Source organism: Perognathus longimembris, chromosome 28, assembly GCF_023159225.1.
Source record: "Perognathus longimembris pacificus isolate PPM17 chromosome 28, ASM2315922v1, whole genome shotgun sequence".
NCBI lineage: Eukaryota > Metazoa > Chordata > Mammalia > Rodentia > Heteromyidae > Perognathus > Perognathus longimembris.
Window position 1 is genome coordinate 102,519,777 of NC_063188.1, and position 18,430 is coordinate 102,538,206.

General features: G+C 41.7%; 1 non-coding gene across 1 annotated transcript; it reads left to right on the forward strand.

The window, feature by feature from the left end:
- The first annotated feature begins 18,006 nt into the window (after positions 1-18,006).
- Trnav-uac lies at positions 18,007-18,079 on the forward strand. Its single transcript has one exon. It is a non-coding gene; the product is annotated as a tRNA-Val (tRNA).
- The last annotated feature ends 351 nt before the right edge of the window (positions 18,080-18,430 follow it).

Here is an 18,430-nt window from a genome sequence, read left to right on the forward strand (position 1 = left end):
ATTATTTCATTACATCTTCATTAGCCATCCATCAATACAATATCGTCACTCCCATATTACAAATGAACAAATTGAGGCTTAAATTAAATATCATATTCCCTAGCATAGTCCATCAGTGGTAGAGGTGAAACAGTATTTTGCCTAATCACTGAAAAACAAAAATGTCTGTCCACCGAAAAACTATGCCTTAATTTCAGGATCCATTCTGATCACCTGTGAAAGAGCGCAATTATGAAAAGTAATTCATGTACACTACATGGTATTAGTTTCATTCCTTATACACAGATGAAAACACTGCATTTTTTGAAGATTACAAAAGGCCAAAGGAGCAAAAGGAGGATTTCTTAAGATGAAGTTACACAGTGGAAGTTAGGGAATACCCTCATAAAGGACTTACCAGAAGGATTTCCCAAAGTATTCCTTCTCTCATTTCCTAGCTCTTGCCAAATGAGCATAGTTTTTCCAATATCAAGTTCATTTCAAATAGGCTATAACCCTCCACATTGCAGTCATCTCTATTTCTTTTTTAAATAACAACTGGTTTACAACCAGCAGCTCTGAGAAAAATCATTCTAAGAAATTACAGAGCCATAAAAGACAATCTAGTGAGTACATGCTTCTTCTTCTGTTGCCACACAATCTGTTTATAGTATAGAATTCAGCTTGCCCTATAATGCCCCAAAACAAACAAACATTACCTGTGTCTTCTGCTTGGCCAACACAGAGATTTTCCTCACTCCAGGTGTTTCAGGAGAGACAAATGTGAGAAAAGGCCTTGTCTGAGAATACAGAAGCCTGAAGGAAAAAAAAGTATAGTCTTGGCTTTATGCAGCCGCACACCCCATACCCACCCCCCCCCCCACACACACTTCACATTTCTGCATGGAGAGCACTTATATACACACATACATACACAAAGAAATAATTACAACAATGCCAGATTGCTTTGGATTTCAGTCTGGAAGGCAAATCCAGAGCCATACATCCAAGTGAGACTGAGCTGGTCCCTGAGCCAACTGTCTGCCCCAGCTCTGCTCTGTTCCTGGCTAGGAAATAAAGGGATGTGCTCAAGTAATGGGCTGTAATGCTAGTGGTCACATGACTGCTTCCAAGGGGACCACACTCTGTGCAGGCAGAACCTCATTACGATTTCAAAACAAAAATAATCATCAATACAAAGTAGAAGAGAAATTCAGCAAATAAAGACAGAAAATCACTCTGTGGCAAGTGAAATGATTTTTAGACAACACTGCGGTAACTTGAGTATAATTAAGAAAGTGAATTTTTTTTCCTTAGGACTTCTTGGATCTGGGTTTAAAAGATCTGGGTGATACAAACTAGTTTGTGTAACCTTTGTATTGTCCAACCCATTTAACTAGCTCCTTGTTAGAGAACCTACCTATGAAAAGATTTGCTTCTCTTCATCATCAATAAAGAAAAGGAAAAGTTAGTCTATAGTTTTTCTGGGTTTCGAGAGGAAGATACACTTGAAAACTCAAAATGCCATTATCAGTAATGGATGTCAATGCCCAGAGTTCTACTACTTTGGAAGCAATCTTGTTCCCAGAGATTTATTAGCACTTTTTCTCCCAATATTTTCCCAGCTAGTTACACAGTATATATGTTTTCATGCTTACTTATCCCTAAGTTTTGCCAACCTGGATTTACAGGACACTAGCAATAAACATTTCTAATTTTTCTTTCTTTTTATTGGTAGTACTGTGGTTTGAACTAAGGGCTCTGTACTTGATAGGCATGCACTCTTACCACTGAGCCAAGTGTCCAGCCCTGATTTTAGCTGGTTATTTTTGAGATAGTCTTGCTTCTTGCCTGGGCAGGCACATGTGTATAATAGATACACTACTAAATCCAGCTCTTCACTGAGGAGTACTCATGAATCTTTCTTCCTGGAATTGCCTCCAAATGTCATCTTCCCAATCTTACTTTCCTATGTAGCTAGGATTGCAGGTCTGAGGCACTGTTGATCAGCTACTTATTACTACTGTATAACCCCATCCAAGCTGCTCTTTATCACAATGTTTTTCAACAACTCAGAGCCACAGGAGATGTAGTAAAAGTTATTGTTTGCTATTTAACCTAGTAGAGTCCCTAAAAATAACTAGAAAAAAGTTTGGGGCTTTAGTACTTTATTAACATAGTAAGTATTACCAGAGGATCTCATTATGAGACAATACAACCACAGAGGTTTCCATTGTGAGGTCGCTATTATCTATGATATGATGAGGCTGACACATTGTAAATAATAGCATAATGACCCAGGTTCCTGAAAAAATGGACAATGTAGCTATAAGGCCAGATCTCCAGCCAAATGCCTCTACAACCCATAATGATTAAATGATTGCTATGTCAAGATACAGTCATTCAAATGTCACTTTCTCTGTGTGACTCCTTTCACAAATCACCAAATAGGAATTAGTCATTCTGTCTCCTGGCTCTCAAAGCCATGTGCATGTCCAGTTATTGAGCTTCCTATAATGTTCTATAATTTACCCTTTTACAACAGAATCCTTAAAAGGAAAGGACCCACTCCATTTCTCTTGACACTCCTACCACCACAAACATAAGAGATTTACTCACAAAGGAAATGAGGGAAAGAAGTCAGAATTTAGGTAGTTACTTCAAGGGCCAGGTTCTGGACCATGAATCCGATTGGTTATGCCCTTCACATAATTTGTTTATAACTTAAAATTTGCTTTAAATGAAAAACTTCACTTTTTTATTGCACAAAGAGCAATGTTACTTTGAGCACAAGTCCTATGGACAACTTCCAATTGCTAAATGAGCCAATATTTAATATAGGTAAACAAATCACAATGATAGTAATAAAAATTATTGAACACTTATCTTCTACATACCCACTAATTTTACAAGTGTTAATTTTCTTTAATTCAAACACCATCCTATGAGGTATATAGTAATATTATCCCTACTTACACACTAGCAATGATAGCGTGAAGTGAGACAAAAGACGAAGGGCAGAACTGGGATTTGGCCCTGGACACTTTGACGCCAGCAATCTCTCCTTATAACCATTGCATTATATTGCATAGGTCAGCACCTTGTGGGTTTTCAGAATTTTGCCTCTTTGCAGATTCTCGCTGGCTTTATTGCACTTGAGCATGGATGTGTTTTCCAGTCTGAAAAGGAAAACTTTAATCAGTAATATCATGTTAACAGTTCTAAAACCAAGAAAACAAACAATAACTGATGCTGGTGAAGATGTAAACAAAAGAGACCCCTGATACAATGTTGGTGGGAATGTAAACTTGATCAACCACTCTGGAAAGCAGAATGGAGGCTCCTCAAAAACAAAATTGAACATATAACTACCCTATGACTCAGCAATTCCATTCCTGGGCATTTATTCAATAGAATATAAACAAGGTTATAATAAAGCCACCAGCACAACCATGTTCACTGCAGCCCTATTCAGCATGGCCAAGGTATGGAATCAGCCCAGAAGCCCCTCAATGGATGAAAAAAATCTGCTTTGTTAAATGGCAACTCCTTTGTACAGCTACTTAATTTTAAAAAGTTCTAAAACCATATATTAACAGATTTGTTGCCCTAACAGTCAAGGTGGGTCAAATTATCTCTCCCTGGATACACAGTAAATTAGAAATGGCAGTAAAATTATAAATGTCAATGTCTCCTCTATTAGACCTCCAGGTAACTATAACAGTGCCAGTGACATAAGTAATATGAACTACATGAATAAATGAAAATACCATACAAAGTAACCTCTAATGGGATAGGTAGGAGACACTATGGGGATACAGAGAAAGAGTCCTAACCTAGAAAGGATAAGAGAAAGCTTTCTAGAAGTGGCAAAGAAACCTTACAATTGAGCAGACCTAAGCCAAAAGCAAAGAGGTGAGGTGAAAAAAGAGGTTGTTTTCATGAGCACTCACATTCCAGAACTTAACAAGGATGTAGAAAGGGAGAGAAGAATTTAAAAGCAGAATGAAGTGCCCTAATGGTAATGCTGAAATCAGACTAAAAGCTGGTGGAGGAAGGTACCCATTAAGATTGAAAACTGGCTGCATTGGCTGCTTCTGAAGACTGAAGTGCTGCTTCTTACACTTGCTCCCTTCCCTCACTTTCCTAAACCTCTAGTGGCTCTGCCTTCACCTTCCAAATAAACTCATCCTAAAACTCTCATTACAGGCTCTGCTCCAGAGGAAACCCAACCCAGGGCATTTGGTTAATCTCTTGGAGCAACAAACTATGGAAAAATACAAATGGAAAAGGCTGGCTACCTCACAAAGAGGGCAAGCGGCCATTGCAGACAAACTCTATTTCACATACTTCCTGGAACTAGCCATGGCTCTAATGGCTGCCAAGGCAAGGTACTTCTAATAGTCAACTGCAATTATTGATCATGACACAGCCAATGAATATAACATACGCAGAGCAGCTGGATCAAAGAACAGAATGAGAAGACAGCAATGTGCATTAAAATGCTTGATGGGAAGTACTTAAGAGGTCTGTCCATTCATGGCCTCCGGCACCTCATAGTCTAATAGCACAAGCAGGCCTCCAGTGCTAGCAACTCTTAACTTCCCTTATGGTGCTGGGGCCAAAATAAGCCATCAAACACACATACCATTTCCCAACTTCTAGTATTCTCTCAAATTGTGGTACCTGTACCTGAGAAGAAGCACAAAAACCTGTCAAAGCAGAAAATAAAACATTAGAACTTATATTTTATCTATTTTCTTAAGTTTCCCACTTCCATGTGTTTGATCATGGATACAATATGTGCTCATTAGTATTTGCTATAAATAAGTGAATATGCCAGTATCAAAGGTCCATTCTAAAAATCTTTTATTTCAGTTGTCTTGATCCAAAAATCTCAAAGAACCCTGATCTAAAGGGCTTGCTCCTTTTTGTTTTGTTTTGTTTTTTGCCAGTCCTGGGGCTTCAACTCAGGGCCTGAGCACTGTCCCTGGCTTCTTTTTGTTCAAGGCTAGCACTGTAGCACTTGAGCCACAGCGCCACTTCTGGCTTTTTCTATATATGTGGTGCTGAGGAATCAAACCCAGGGCTTCATGTATACGAGGTGAGCACTTTACCACTAGGCCATATTCCCAGCCCCTGGCTTGCTTGCTCCTTTGTAAGAAAAGGAACACCTAGTATATATATATGTAAGGGGGGAAAATAAGCATATCTCCAAGGGTGAGTTCTGGGTGTGAAAAACTATGTTAAGAGAAGAGATGAGCCAGATTTGATGAGGTCGTATAGAAGTCACTAAAAGAACACAAAGGGCTGGGTGTGGAGACGCCTCATTATGAGGATCAGAAGTAAAAGCCACCATAGGAAAAAAAATTCCAGACTGCCATCTCAACCGAGAAAAACCGAGGCATACTTCTGTCATCCCAGCTAAATACAAATCATAAACAGGGAACATGGACATAAATGTGAGATTCTACTTTAAAAATAAATAAAACAAAAAGTGCTGAAGGCATGGCTCAGGTGGGAGAAGGCTTGCCTAATAAGTGCAAAGCCTTGACTTCAAATATCAATACTGAAAAAAAGAGAAAAGGAAAGAAAAAGAAAGAACTCAGAGATGAGTTATGACACAATATCATCTGGAACAAATTCACAAAGGTCAGTGTAGACCAGAAGTTATCTGTTGGAATCATGTGGTCAGGAAACACGACTGGCTAACACAACTGTAATAGTTTGAAGTATGTTCCACCGTTTTGTTTTTTCCAGAGCTGAGGACCGAACTTAGGGCCCTGCACTTGCCATGCAAGCACTCTTCAACTGAGCTAAATCCCACGTTGGGGACAGCTACCAAAGCATAGAACTGGGAAGAGGTCTCTGCTTTGGTAGCTGTCCCCAACAACCAAGGAAAGGCTATCTTTCGTAGATTATGAGCTGCAGTCCACCTGTGAAGGACTGAATTCTGACAAAAATCAATGAAATTACAAGTGGAGTCCTCCCTAATGAAGCCTTCAGAAGACTACAGCCCAGTCAACTCCCTGAAAACAAAGAGTTCACAACAGATCCTAAAGTAGAAGGCCTAGTTAAGATATGCCTGAGTTTCTAACTAACAGAAACTGCTGTCAAACATGTTCAAAATTTTAAGCTTCCATTATTGATAATGTTACATAGCAATAAATAAGCTACATGAGGCCTCTAAGTAGAAAAATGGTAGAAAACAGATTTTAAAAATGAGATTAGAAACACCTCTGAACTGGCAATGAGTTTACCCCTTCACACTGTATTCAAAGAAGCAAAATTTCAACTGAAACCACACTGAGATACCACTGTTCATCTACTTTCAATTTTTAAAAAGTAATTGAGGGGGGCTGGGAATGTGGCCTAGTGGTAAAGTGCTTGTCTCGTATACATGAAGCCCTGGCTTCGATTCCTCAGCACCACATTCACAGAAAAAGCTGGAAGTGGCACTGTGGCTCAAGTGGTAGAATGCTAGCCTTAAGCAAAAAGAAGCCAGGGACAGTGCTCAGGCCCTGAGTTCAAGCCCCAGGACTGGCAAAAAAAAGTAACTGAGGGCTGGGAATATGGCCTAGTGGCAAGAGTGCTTGCCTCGAATACATGAAGCCCTGGGTTCAATTCCTCAGCACCACATATATAGAAAAGGCCAGAAGTGGCGCTGTGGCTTAAGTGGCAAAGTGCTAGCCTTGAGCAAAAAGAAGCCAGGGACCGTGCTCACGAGGCCCTGAGTTCAAGCACCAGGACTGGCAAAAAAAAAAAAAAAGTACTTCATTACTGTTAGGTTCAGGTGGCTATAATCCAAGCTACTTAAGAGGCTGAGATCTAAGGATCTCAGTTCAATGCCAGCCCAGGCAGTAAAGTCCATGAGACTCTTATCTCCAATTAACCAAGCAGAGGTGTGGCTCAAATGCGAGTGTCAGCCTTGAGCAAAAAAAGTTAAGGGACAGCATCCAGCCCAGAGTTCAAACCCGAGAACCAGCACAAAAATTTTGAAATATCAGCCATAGTCAACGCTATCTAGAATGTTACCTAATAGAACTCCTATACCTTGTTAGTAGGGATGCAAAGTTGTATGAAAAAAGTTTGGTAATTTGTTATAAAACTGAACACATACTTACCATATACTCCTAACTCCTGAGGAGTGGCTATCAAGGAATAAAATTCTCTATTCACACAAAAGCCTTGATATAGGTTCACATAGTAAATATGGAAAAAAGCCAAAATATGTACCTATTCTTCCATTGAAGGATGGAACATCCTTAAAATTTGACATCTATAAAACTGGAATACTACCAAGCAATAAAAATGAACTTTTGATATAAACACCTACTTGGATCTCAAAGGCATTGTTGCTATTAATAAGGACATTAAGGTTAAGGACATGTATATGAAATCTGAAAACATAAAAACTACACTGGTAGGGAACAGATTAGTGGTTATAGGATTGTGGGTGCTAAGTGATTACAAAATACTGGAAGGAGGGAACTTTGAAAGACTATATTCAATATACTGATATATGGTCGTCACCCTAATCCCTTCATATATCAAAATTCATTAAGTTGTACAAGTCATGTATTGTACACTGATTTAACATTTTACTTCCAGTGGGGCTTGAAATGAGGGCCTGAACACTACCCCTGAGCTTTTCTGCTCAAGGCTAGCACTCTACCCACTTTGAGCCCCAGTACCAGTTCTGGTTTTTTGGTGGTTGATTGGAGGTAAGTCACCCAGACTTTCCTGCCCAGGCTGGCTTTGAATTTCGATCCTTAGATCTCAGCCTCTTGAGTAGCTAGGATTATAGGTGTGAGCCACAAGTTCTGGTTTTATATATGTCTGTACGTGTGTGTGTGTATGTGTATCTTTTAAAAACTTAATAGAGCTGGCAGTGCTTTTTTGCTTTGGGGTCTATAAATTTTTAGTCTAAAGTACGACTTGAAAAGACCTTTGTAAATCACAGTCAGAAATACTATCTTCTGCTATAATCTCGGCACTAAGGGAAAACACTTGCCCTTCCCCTTGACTCCTATTTTAGCTTTCTACCCAAAGGCAAAACTCAAAACCAGAGATTTCATTCAGAAGGTACAGACATACTTTCTGAACATGTTCCTGCTACAGGGCAGGTAGACCATGATGAATAAATTTAAGGTACAGGCCCCTATTGGTTCACAGTGTGATGAAGGACTCAGGCATGTATATAAACAATTTCGAGACAAGAGATGTCAGCAAAAACATATGCTACTACTAGAGCCTAGAAAGAAACGAACTCTTCCTGAGAAAGCCAGGAATGTTTCATCAAAGATAAAAGGTCAAGACATGCATCCCAGGGATCATGGGAACATTTCATATCCGAATATTGTTTCTAGAGACTAACAAAGAAAGGGTGTATGTATAAAGCAGAGGGTAGAGACACTGGCCTGCGGAGGTTAAGTGAGTGCCAACTGGGAGTATTCTTAAATTATAACAAAGAATTTGGATTTAGCCTGCCAATCAGGGAAAAAAATTTAAATGTTTAATGGGTTTGAGGCAGATAAAGGGGTCTGGTTAGAAACTTGGGGGTATTACAGAGAATTTTTTTGTCTAAATGAGGCAGCAGCTACACACTGGTAGTTCCATCTCAGGCTATCAGTCTTAGAGATCCTGGCCTAGTGTTGGCTGATACAAATTTTCAAGGGAAGCTAAGCATACTTTCTTCTAAGATCTTCTTATTCTCTAAATGTTTGCACGAGTGTAGTTCACCAAAATTAAGGTATCGTTAATTACAGGGCACAACATTATTTTATGTATGAATATGAGAGAAAATCATGGCACTATCAATTTTTAGACGAATTTCCAAATTGGAGATTCCAAAATGTGAAAAAATATGCATCACAGAAATTAATGAAACACAGAACTTCTAATTTTCTTAAAATACCCTACAGACTGAATGGATTCAGTTTGAAGCTGCCAGATTGCAAACTATTTAAGTCAAGGGGAGGCCAAGGGTAATCTGATTAGATTCAAGCTGTACTAAATTCAATCAAGGTGTCAGCTGGTAACGAAATGGGGAAAGACAACAATAGCAAGACCAATGAAAAGGTTCCTTCGATAATTTAAGAATAGAAGGGAAGGGTTGAAATAAAGCCAAGACACAGGAGATGAAGATGAGCTTTAGATAACAAACCCTACAAGTCTCAGAGTAAGAACGGAGAGTGATGGAGACAGAGGCTTCATGGAGGATTCTAAGGTTTCCAGTTGTTTTTTAAATAGGTTCATTATTTACTCGGTGTTTACCCTGTGCTAAGTACATTACACCATGCTGGGGGTACAGTGGTGGACAGAACAGACATGCATTTGAGTGCCTGTGAGACTTTACTGTTAAACTATACCACAGATAGTATAAGCCTTCAGGTCTAGGAAATTGACCAGTTCCAAAGAGTCAGATTAAGGAGGTCATCTAGCTAGTAACAATACCGGAAGTGATTATGGAAGATTAAAAAAAAAACAACAAGTTGAGCTTATAGACTAAGAAAGCTACATGGGGCAAGAGCAGAGTTCTGGGGAACAGACAGAAAGTTAATGAAAAGGAGCAAAGGAAGCTACCAAAAGAGCAATCTACAGGAATTTGAGGAAAGCAGCTATCTGTAAATCAAAGGAAGCTCATATTTCCATGTACTCCACATCTAGCTTTACCTTCTACACAGAAATAATTTGCCTTGGGCTGGGAATATGGCCTAGTGGCAAGAGTGCTTGCTTCGTATACGTGAAGCCCTGGGTTCGATTCCCCAGCAACACATACGTAGAAAAGTGGCTAGAAGTGGCGCTGTGGCTCAAGTGGCAGAGTGCTAGCTAGCCTTGAGCAAAGAGAAGCCATGGACAGTGCTCAGGCGCTGAGTCCAAGGCCCAGGACTGGCAAATAAATAAATAAAAATAATTTACCTTGGCACTGTACAATTCAAAATTTTCCCAGTCATTTTGTATGAACTCCAAATAGGAGTTCATCAGAACTGTTTCCTTAAATATTTAGAGTTGTGATATTCTTAAGGGTTGCTACCATCTGTTCCTTTATCTTGTAAGCACTTGCATTTTTTACATGGATCTATCTCACTCTGACATGGAGCATAATATGAATCAATGACATGGGAATGGTAATTCCTTATTTCTTCTTACTTGCCTTCAGCAGGAGCAGTGATCTGCCATTCCAAGACAAAAGCAAATCAAAGGAAAATGTGTTGATGTAAATCCCTCTGATATCAAGGGCAAAAGAAAGAGTCAAACTACAAGATTGTCACTATAAGGTTCTTGGCCCAAAGCCCTGCAACAGGTGAGCCTGTGATGTGTTAGGATACTCTGGTCTTTCGGTCTAGTCAGAAATATCCTCAGGATTCTGTGTTAGAAGAGAGAACAAACAGACTATAGAAGTTAGGTGCCAGGGAAATGTATGGACCCAAAACAATTCATATTAAGTGACGTAAGCCAAGCTCAGAGTAAAGCCGGAGATAAAATTTGTTTTTATTTTTAAATTTTTATTGCAAAGGTGATATATGGTGCAAGTTTTCTTTCATATGCAGAACCTAGATCTAAAATATAGGGGGACATAATAAATTTTATACAGGTCTCTCGGCATTCACACACAGTGAGACAAACACTTTTAGGAGAAGAACACAAAGGCACAATGTCTATGTGCATCTAATCATACAAAATAATATTTATTGAAATGACCTCCAGGAAATGGAAACAAGAGTTTTATTTTCTTTTTTGCTATTTTTTCTTTCTTTTTGTTGTGTTGGTTCATTTATGTCTTTGGGAGAGTAAGGGGGTACAGATACTGAGGGACAAAGGATGAACAAATGCAGCAGTGGTACCCACTGAACACTATGTTGAAAATGAACTATATAACTTGTGCATAGGGACAGGAGGGAAAAACTGGGAGGGAAACAAGGGAAGGGTGACATTGTTCAAAAAGAAATGTAAAAGGGGGAGGGGGGAAGGGGGAATGAGGGAGGAGGTAACAGTACAAGAAATGTACCCAAGGCCTAACATATGAAATTGCAACCTCTCTGTACATCACTTTGACAATAAATAAAAAAAGAAATGTATTCTTAACCTGACTTCTGTAACTGAAACCCTTCTATACATTACCTTTATAATACAATGAAAACCATTTTTTAAAAGTTAGGTGGCCTTCCCAAGGTTACAGTCATTGTATTCTGTGTCCTGGACACTTTCTGTTCCATCAAAGGGCTTTATTCTACTTTGTAAATATATATTAATGTATTATATACTGCATACATAAAAAAAAAATTCCACAAGATTTGGGCCAACCAACTAAGCAAACAGGAGAAGCAGGTTAACTTTCACCAATATGATCCCATGCCTACACAGAACTCATTCACTGCAACTGGTCCATTTAAAGGCTCTTACCCTTTCCTGTAGGTTTTGCCAGTTCCACATAGGCTCAATGGGGAAAGGGACTCCTAGATCTTCACATTTCTGTTTGATGAGTTTTCAGGCCTGACCCGCAGGCTCAGGATACAAAATATCCCCATATTTACAGGTCTTACTTAAAGGGCTTTCCTCATTCTCATCTGGAATCTTATAGAGAAGAATTCTAGAACCATTCATTAATAAGTTACCTTGACAACCAAACAATGTAGGATGTAGACATGATAGCATCTGCCAACGGATGGGGAACAACACAATCTAGATGAGAGAAGTAGCTCTTGCTTATTGAAAGGCAGATTCTACATTCACCTTTTCTTTTGGCCACCACTGACTCTCTGTCAATCATTTTTTGTGTTCATAAACATATAAAATACAGTTTCTTTCTTAGAAAAATGTCTAAACTATTAGTTAAAACATGGCCTAGGGGCTGGGAATATGGCTTAATGGTAGAGTGCCTGCCTAGCATGCATGAAGCCCTGCGTTCGATTCCTCGGCACCACATAAACAGAAAAAGCCAGAAGTGGTGCTGTGGCTCAAGAGGTAGAGTGTTAAGGACCCAGGGACAGTGCCCAGGCCCTGAGTCCAAGCCCCAGGACTGGGGGAAAAAAACCAACCACAAAAACACGGCCTAGGAAAGATCCATAGCTTTCATTAAAACAAAACAAAACAAAAACAACGTTCTGGGGCTGGGGATATAGCCTAGTGGCAAGAGTGCCTGCCTCAGATACATGAGGCCCTAGGTTCGATTCCCCAGCACCACATATACAGAAAACGGCCAGAAGCGGCGCTGTGGCTCAAGTGGCAGAGTGCTAGCCTTGAGCGGGAAGAAGCCAGGGACAGTGCTCAGGCCCTGAGTCCAAGGCCCAGGACTGGACAAAAAAAAAAAAAAAAACAACGTTCTACTACTGCCTCATAGGAAAGTCTTAGGGGAAGTTTTTGTAGCATGTTGGTTTAGGGTACTCTTCTTGTCTTGTTTTCATTTGTATACTCATTCAACAAATAGTTGAGCATGTGGGGGAGAGGGGAACCAGTATTCTGTTAGTTAACCAGGTGACTAGCAAATATTCCCTTAACTTCTTTGTAATCGAACCTCAACTTTCCTTTATTGAATCACCACGCTCTGAAGCATGGCTAAGTATAATGGTTGAGCATGTACAAGGCCCTGAATTCAAGCCATTGGTACCAAGAACCCTCCCCAAAGTCAGTTCTCAGGGTGTGTTTTAGATGGGACAGATACTAACCACTACTTTGAATATGAGTCCTGATTAATTTAAATCAACTAGCACAGCCCTCTCCTCAAGCAACAGTGATTGCTCAAATAGGCAGGTACCTTACTTAGCCTAAGTGCTAACTAACCAGCACACCCTCTTCTCCTGGAAAAACAGTATTCAGGTATGAGCACATAAAAACAAGCAATATGAGGGCTCCTGGAGAAAGTGTTGCTACACAGACTTCACTAATCTCCCCCAAGAATGGTCTTCTGAGTCAGGCCGTCACCATGCTGAAGTCTGTCTAGAGGCCAAAATTGATACATGAAAAAGAGTAGACCAAAAGAAGGTCAGAGAAATGGAGCTGAACCATAAATCTCTAGGCCAGATCTAGTCTGGATGGGATCTTCTATCATGTACAACTAAATGAAGAGGAAATTTCCAAACTCTGATCTGGTACATCTATTTAGCAAAATCTAGAGTCAAGCTAGACACCGGTGGCTCAGACCTGTAATCCTACTCAGGAGGCTGAGACCTGACGATTGTGCTTCAAAACCAGTCTGGGCAAGAAAACCTATGAGACTCCTCTCCAACAAATTACAAAAGAAAAAGCTGTAAGTGGAGCTGGGGTTCAAATGGTAGAGCACTAGCCTTGAGCAAACAAAGCTCAGGGACAGTGTCCAAGCCCTGAGGGCAAGCCCTAGGACTGGTCAAAAAAAAATCTACAGTTAAAATACAATATAAATCATTATCCAAAACATTTTTCCACAAGAAAAAATAGCAAAAACCACAATCAACCTGAAATTCTGTGAATTCATTCTAATTTCTCTTTCTTTTTACAAAGTCAGCTGGTTCAAAGTGTTTTATTTTTGTTTTTGTAAACATGTGCATGACAGCTCCATATAAGACAACCATGCAGCTAGGCTTTAGAATACTGGGCCCAGAGGCAGATAATGGAAATCTATTACTAACAATGAAATAATATTCAGACAGTTGTCATGGTAGCCTGATCATTTTGCACAAAATACAATCCACTGTATTTTAACAGTAGTTAGCAGAGGGAAACTGCTAGTACTAATTGATTTTGATTTTATTATTGTACATATCTCTTCAAACTATACTCCAATTATACAAAAAGATCCCAAATATTCAGAATTATTAATAAAAATATGCACATGGCTTTAGTTTAATACCTATACCATTTTTAAAACTCTCTTCATCAAACTACAAACAACAGTCTAGAGGCGGGATTGACTGTGTACATAGCTGGATCCATAAAGACATCTAAATGAGACAGTGTTATGGACATAGAGGCAGCCCCTTTTCATTGGCTGTTCTCAAAATGTTGCTGTCAAAGTAATGCACTATAGAACTAAGGAGTAAGACAGGCCATGTTGGCTGATGCCTGTAAATCCTAGCTATTCGAAAGGCTGAGATTTGAGGACTGAAGTTGGAGCCAACCAAGGCAAGAAATCCTATGAGACCCTTATCTCCAATTAACCACTAAAAAGCTAGAAGTGGAGCTGTGGCCCAAGTGATATAGCACTAGTCTTGAGCAAAACAAGCGAAGGGATAGCACCCAGGACCTGAATTAAAGCCCCAGTCCTGGCATAAAACAAACAAACCACAACAACAAACCCTAAGCAGTAGCCAATTTGTTCTGTGCTCAAGAGTGTCTAGAAACTAGGAATCTCTCAAGACAGTGACAAAGTATTCTGGGCAAATCTATTTCTCTCTAGAATGGCTGTTTGCATAAAATCCCATCTCATTCAATGTAACTGTGGATGATTTCAAAGATTATATAGACAGATGGTCTCGAGAGGAGCACCACACAGAGGCATTCTCCATTATTATTATTCAGGCTTTGGTATATCAATCACACTCTCTCTTTTTCCATCTGCCTTCTTCTCTTTGAGTTTCTTCCTTAATAGAGAAGCAGAGCCCTGATTAAAATCCAGTACAATCCTACATTAGGAAAAGTACATCAAGCCATTATCTTCCATTAGCATCTTAGAACAAATTATTCCTTAATGTTCTTCAAACTTCTTGAAATGGAACATCAGGAACTTACAAAAAATCCCACACTGTGGGATCACAACACTGTGATCCTAGATATATTATGACATAAACTGGGATACAGAACAATCCTTCAGCTGCTGGTCAGCAGATTAAAATACTGTCAAAATATACTGGGGACAGCTAGCTATAGGTGAGAAATGTGAAAACATCAAATCAGTAGTTTGTATTTTCCCTCCCATAACTGAAGCTCCTACTTAACAGTGAAAGTTAAAATCAAGGGTTTTATTTTTCACATGTAACCAAGAATCTGAAGTAGGAATTGGGGAAAACTCCTTCTTTTGACCAAACTGCATAGTTTTCTTCTTCATAATTGTCACATCAAGATCACATGATGGGCCAGGCGCCCACAGCTGACACCTGTAATCATAGCTACTCAGGAGGCTGAGATCTGAGGATTGCAGTTTGAAGCCAGCCCGGACAGGAAAGTCCATGAGACTCTGATCTCCAATGAACCACCAGAGAGCTAGCCTTGATCAAAAAAGATCAGGGACAGTTCTCAGGCCCTGAGTTCAAGCCCCCAGGAATGGCACACTGGCACACACGCGCGCGCGCACACACACACACACACACAAAACATATTACATAATGGTCACAAAATGTTTCCTCTACCTCTAGTAGCAAATGGGTAGAAGGTGGTGAAAGACTAAAGTCAAAATGGAGCAATCAAACACTCCTTTTAAAGAAGTGCTTTTAGAAACCCACATGTTCATACACTCCTGGCCAGAATTGGCTCCTAGCTATGAGGAGCCTAGGAAATCAAGCTGCTTTAGTGAGACTCATTGCAGTCAAACAAAGTCAGGCAGTATAGTGTAGATGTTAAACACATCCAGATAGTCTGGACTTAAAGTCTGAGTTTAAAAGCTAAAAGGCTTGCTCTATGATATAATTAATTTACTTTATAGTTTTCCCACCTATAAACTAAGAATAATAACACTACCTTTCCCACAGGGTGCTTGTGAGGATTAAATGAGTTACTATAAGAGCTTACTACAGCCTCTAATACATAGCAAACCTATGTGTTTGTTCTATGGTTATTATCAAGGAAAAGATGGGTATTGCTGTACAACCAGCAGTAAGTACCTGCCACAAATGTGTTGCACAGTCTTACAATTGTACTTTTCCTGGATACTGTGCCACATTTGAGCAAATGCCCTGTTCTGAGAACTGCTGTGAAACTAAAATCCTATCCTACCACAAGTGGCCATGACCATTAACCATATGCCCATTTCTGGGAAAAGAAAAAAAAAACTTTCAAGTGTTTGAGCCAGAGAACCGCTGTCAGTTACTGTGTCATATTAGACATAGATCATTTGGACACTTTCTCTTCCAAGTTTCCGAAAATCCATTCCAGGTGGCTTCAGAAAAACTGGCAAAACTGCCTCCATTTTTGTATCTGTCTTTCCTAGACCAACAGGACCCTCTGTCTTTTTTTTTTTTTTTTTGGCCAGTCCTGGGCCCCGGACTCAGGGCCTGAGCACTGTCCCTGGCCTCCTCCCGCTCAAGGCTAGCACTCTGCCACTTGAGCCACAGCGCCGCTTCTGGCCGTTTTCTGTATATGTGGTGCTGAGGAATCGAACCTAGGGCCTCGTGTATCCGAGGCAGGCACTCTTGCCACTAGGCTATATCCCCAGCCCCATGGACCCTCTGTCTTGAAAGAGGCCCTGAGATGAATATTTTAGGGAACTACCTGAGAACATAGGAAACTGAGTACTCAAAAATCCAGACATCAGCAATTGGTTTACCTCTAACTAGTTTTGTGGAAAAAGTCACACAGCAGATAACTACCTCCATTTTTTTCTACCTGGAAAACAGGAATAACTTTTAGCCACAGAGAAAAAAAGGTGGGGTCCAATCAATCTAATCCTTGTATTTCACAGTGGAGGGGTAGGGGTTGGAATGTGAACTGGCCAGCCAAAGAGTACACCACTAATGAGTAGATACAACAGGAATAAATCCAGATCCGGATCTCCCCCCTTATCCCCTCCCACATTAGTGCTCAGTCCACCCACCTGTGTCCTCCAGGGCCCTTCTCAGAAAAACAGGAGTTGGCTGAAAGGAGTTCATTTTCTTCAATCAGTGCCATTTCTCAATTGTCCTACTGGGGAGATGCCAGAAAATTGCTCTCTGAGTGAGGTCAAGTCGGCCTGGGTACTCAAAACCCAAATGGTTTTTACCAGGTTTTCAAGATTAAGGATGATGATGAATCCTAGGATAGCGACCAAGATCCATCCAGAAGCCCTGGAGAAAGCAAAATGACACTGAAATGAGAAGTAAGCAGCAGCTCACTTAGGAAACCATTGTGGTGAGAGTCCAAAAAAACCTCTGAGACCAGAGCCCCAGAAGCACAGGCGGGGTTAGAAATATCCATCTATGCAGTCACACAGGGCCAGCGATGGGTTGAGTGACCACAGGGCCTGTTACAGGACCAGGGACCCTCGAGTGACGTGGCCTGTGCTGCTGCTCCATTGGCCACCATGATGAAAGGGTCCTCACCACGCCCACCCCAATCTCACTCTTGCCCTAGGCAAGCACGGGCCAGACTGCGCGGCCCCAGCCTTCAAGCCCCGCCCCTGCCCCGCCCCCTGCCCCGCCCCCTGTCCCGCCCCCGTGCCCCGCGCGGCCTCGGAGGGGTGGGAAGCCGGGGAAGTCGCAGGAGGACCCGCGGCCTGAGCCGAGGCCGACTGGCCCGCCCAGCGGCCTTTCCCCACGTGGGCAACACAGCCGCCTACCCCAACTCGACGCCGCCCACCCCCTCCGCTTCGGGAACCTTCCACACACACACAAACACCCTTAGGCGCTTGGGGCCTCCCCGCCCCGGACTGACCCCTCCAACCACGGCCGCGGGGAGTGGGTCTTCCCCGGGACCTCCTCACGTCGGGCGCCCCACGCGCGTGGAGTCCGGGCCCAGCTCAGTTGGCTCCCGGGCAACACGAAAAGCGCGGGTCGGTCAGGAGGGGGCGAAGCTTGCAGTAGGAGCTGTGTTCGGGCCTGGCCGGGCACACTTCAGCCCTTCCCGACGACTGGGCTGAGGGGAAGTTTGGGGAGGAGAGCAGGAGGGCAGGGGGGCGGGGCAGAGCCACGGGCAGAGCCGGCCCTGGTCACAGGCGGCGGCGGTGGGGGACTCTTGAGGTGCCAGGAAGACGCGCCCCCTTTGGTGACAAAAGCCTGGGATCCGAATCCTCCTGCGAATTTGGCGCCTAAGAGGCGGGGAGGGGCGGGGCTAAGGCAAGCCGAGAGGGTGGGGCAGTTTCAAGGAGCGCGGGATGTGAGGTAACTCTTTAAGAATGCTGCCTGAGCGCCCGCTCTACAAGAAGGTTCCATAGTGTAGTGGTTATCACGTCTGCTTTACACGCAGAAGGTCCTGGGTTCGAGCCCCAGTGGGACCATGACTTACGGTAGTCATTTTTCATCCTAAATACCCATAGAGCTTTCCGATTGGAAAAAAAACCTTTTTCTTCGTTCCTCTTTTTTCGTTAATTTAAACATATGTGAATTCCTTTCTTTCTTTCTTTCTTTTTTTTTCCTTAGCACAGGGTCTAAATGACACTTCGTTAACCCCCCAGGTTGCCGTGATCCGAGAAATCACTGAAGATGGAGGCGGGACCACCTCAGTTCCTGCTCGCTGCCCAGTAGCCGCCGGTGGCCTCAGAGAATCCTGTAGGTCCTGGGCAGCGCTTGCTCCAAACCTTAACCAAAATGTATGACCACAGCAGCACTTTGACCGGGTTTTGAATTAT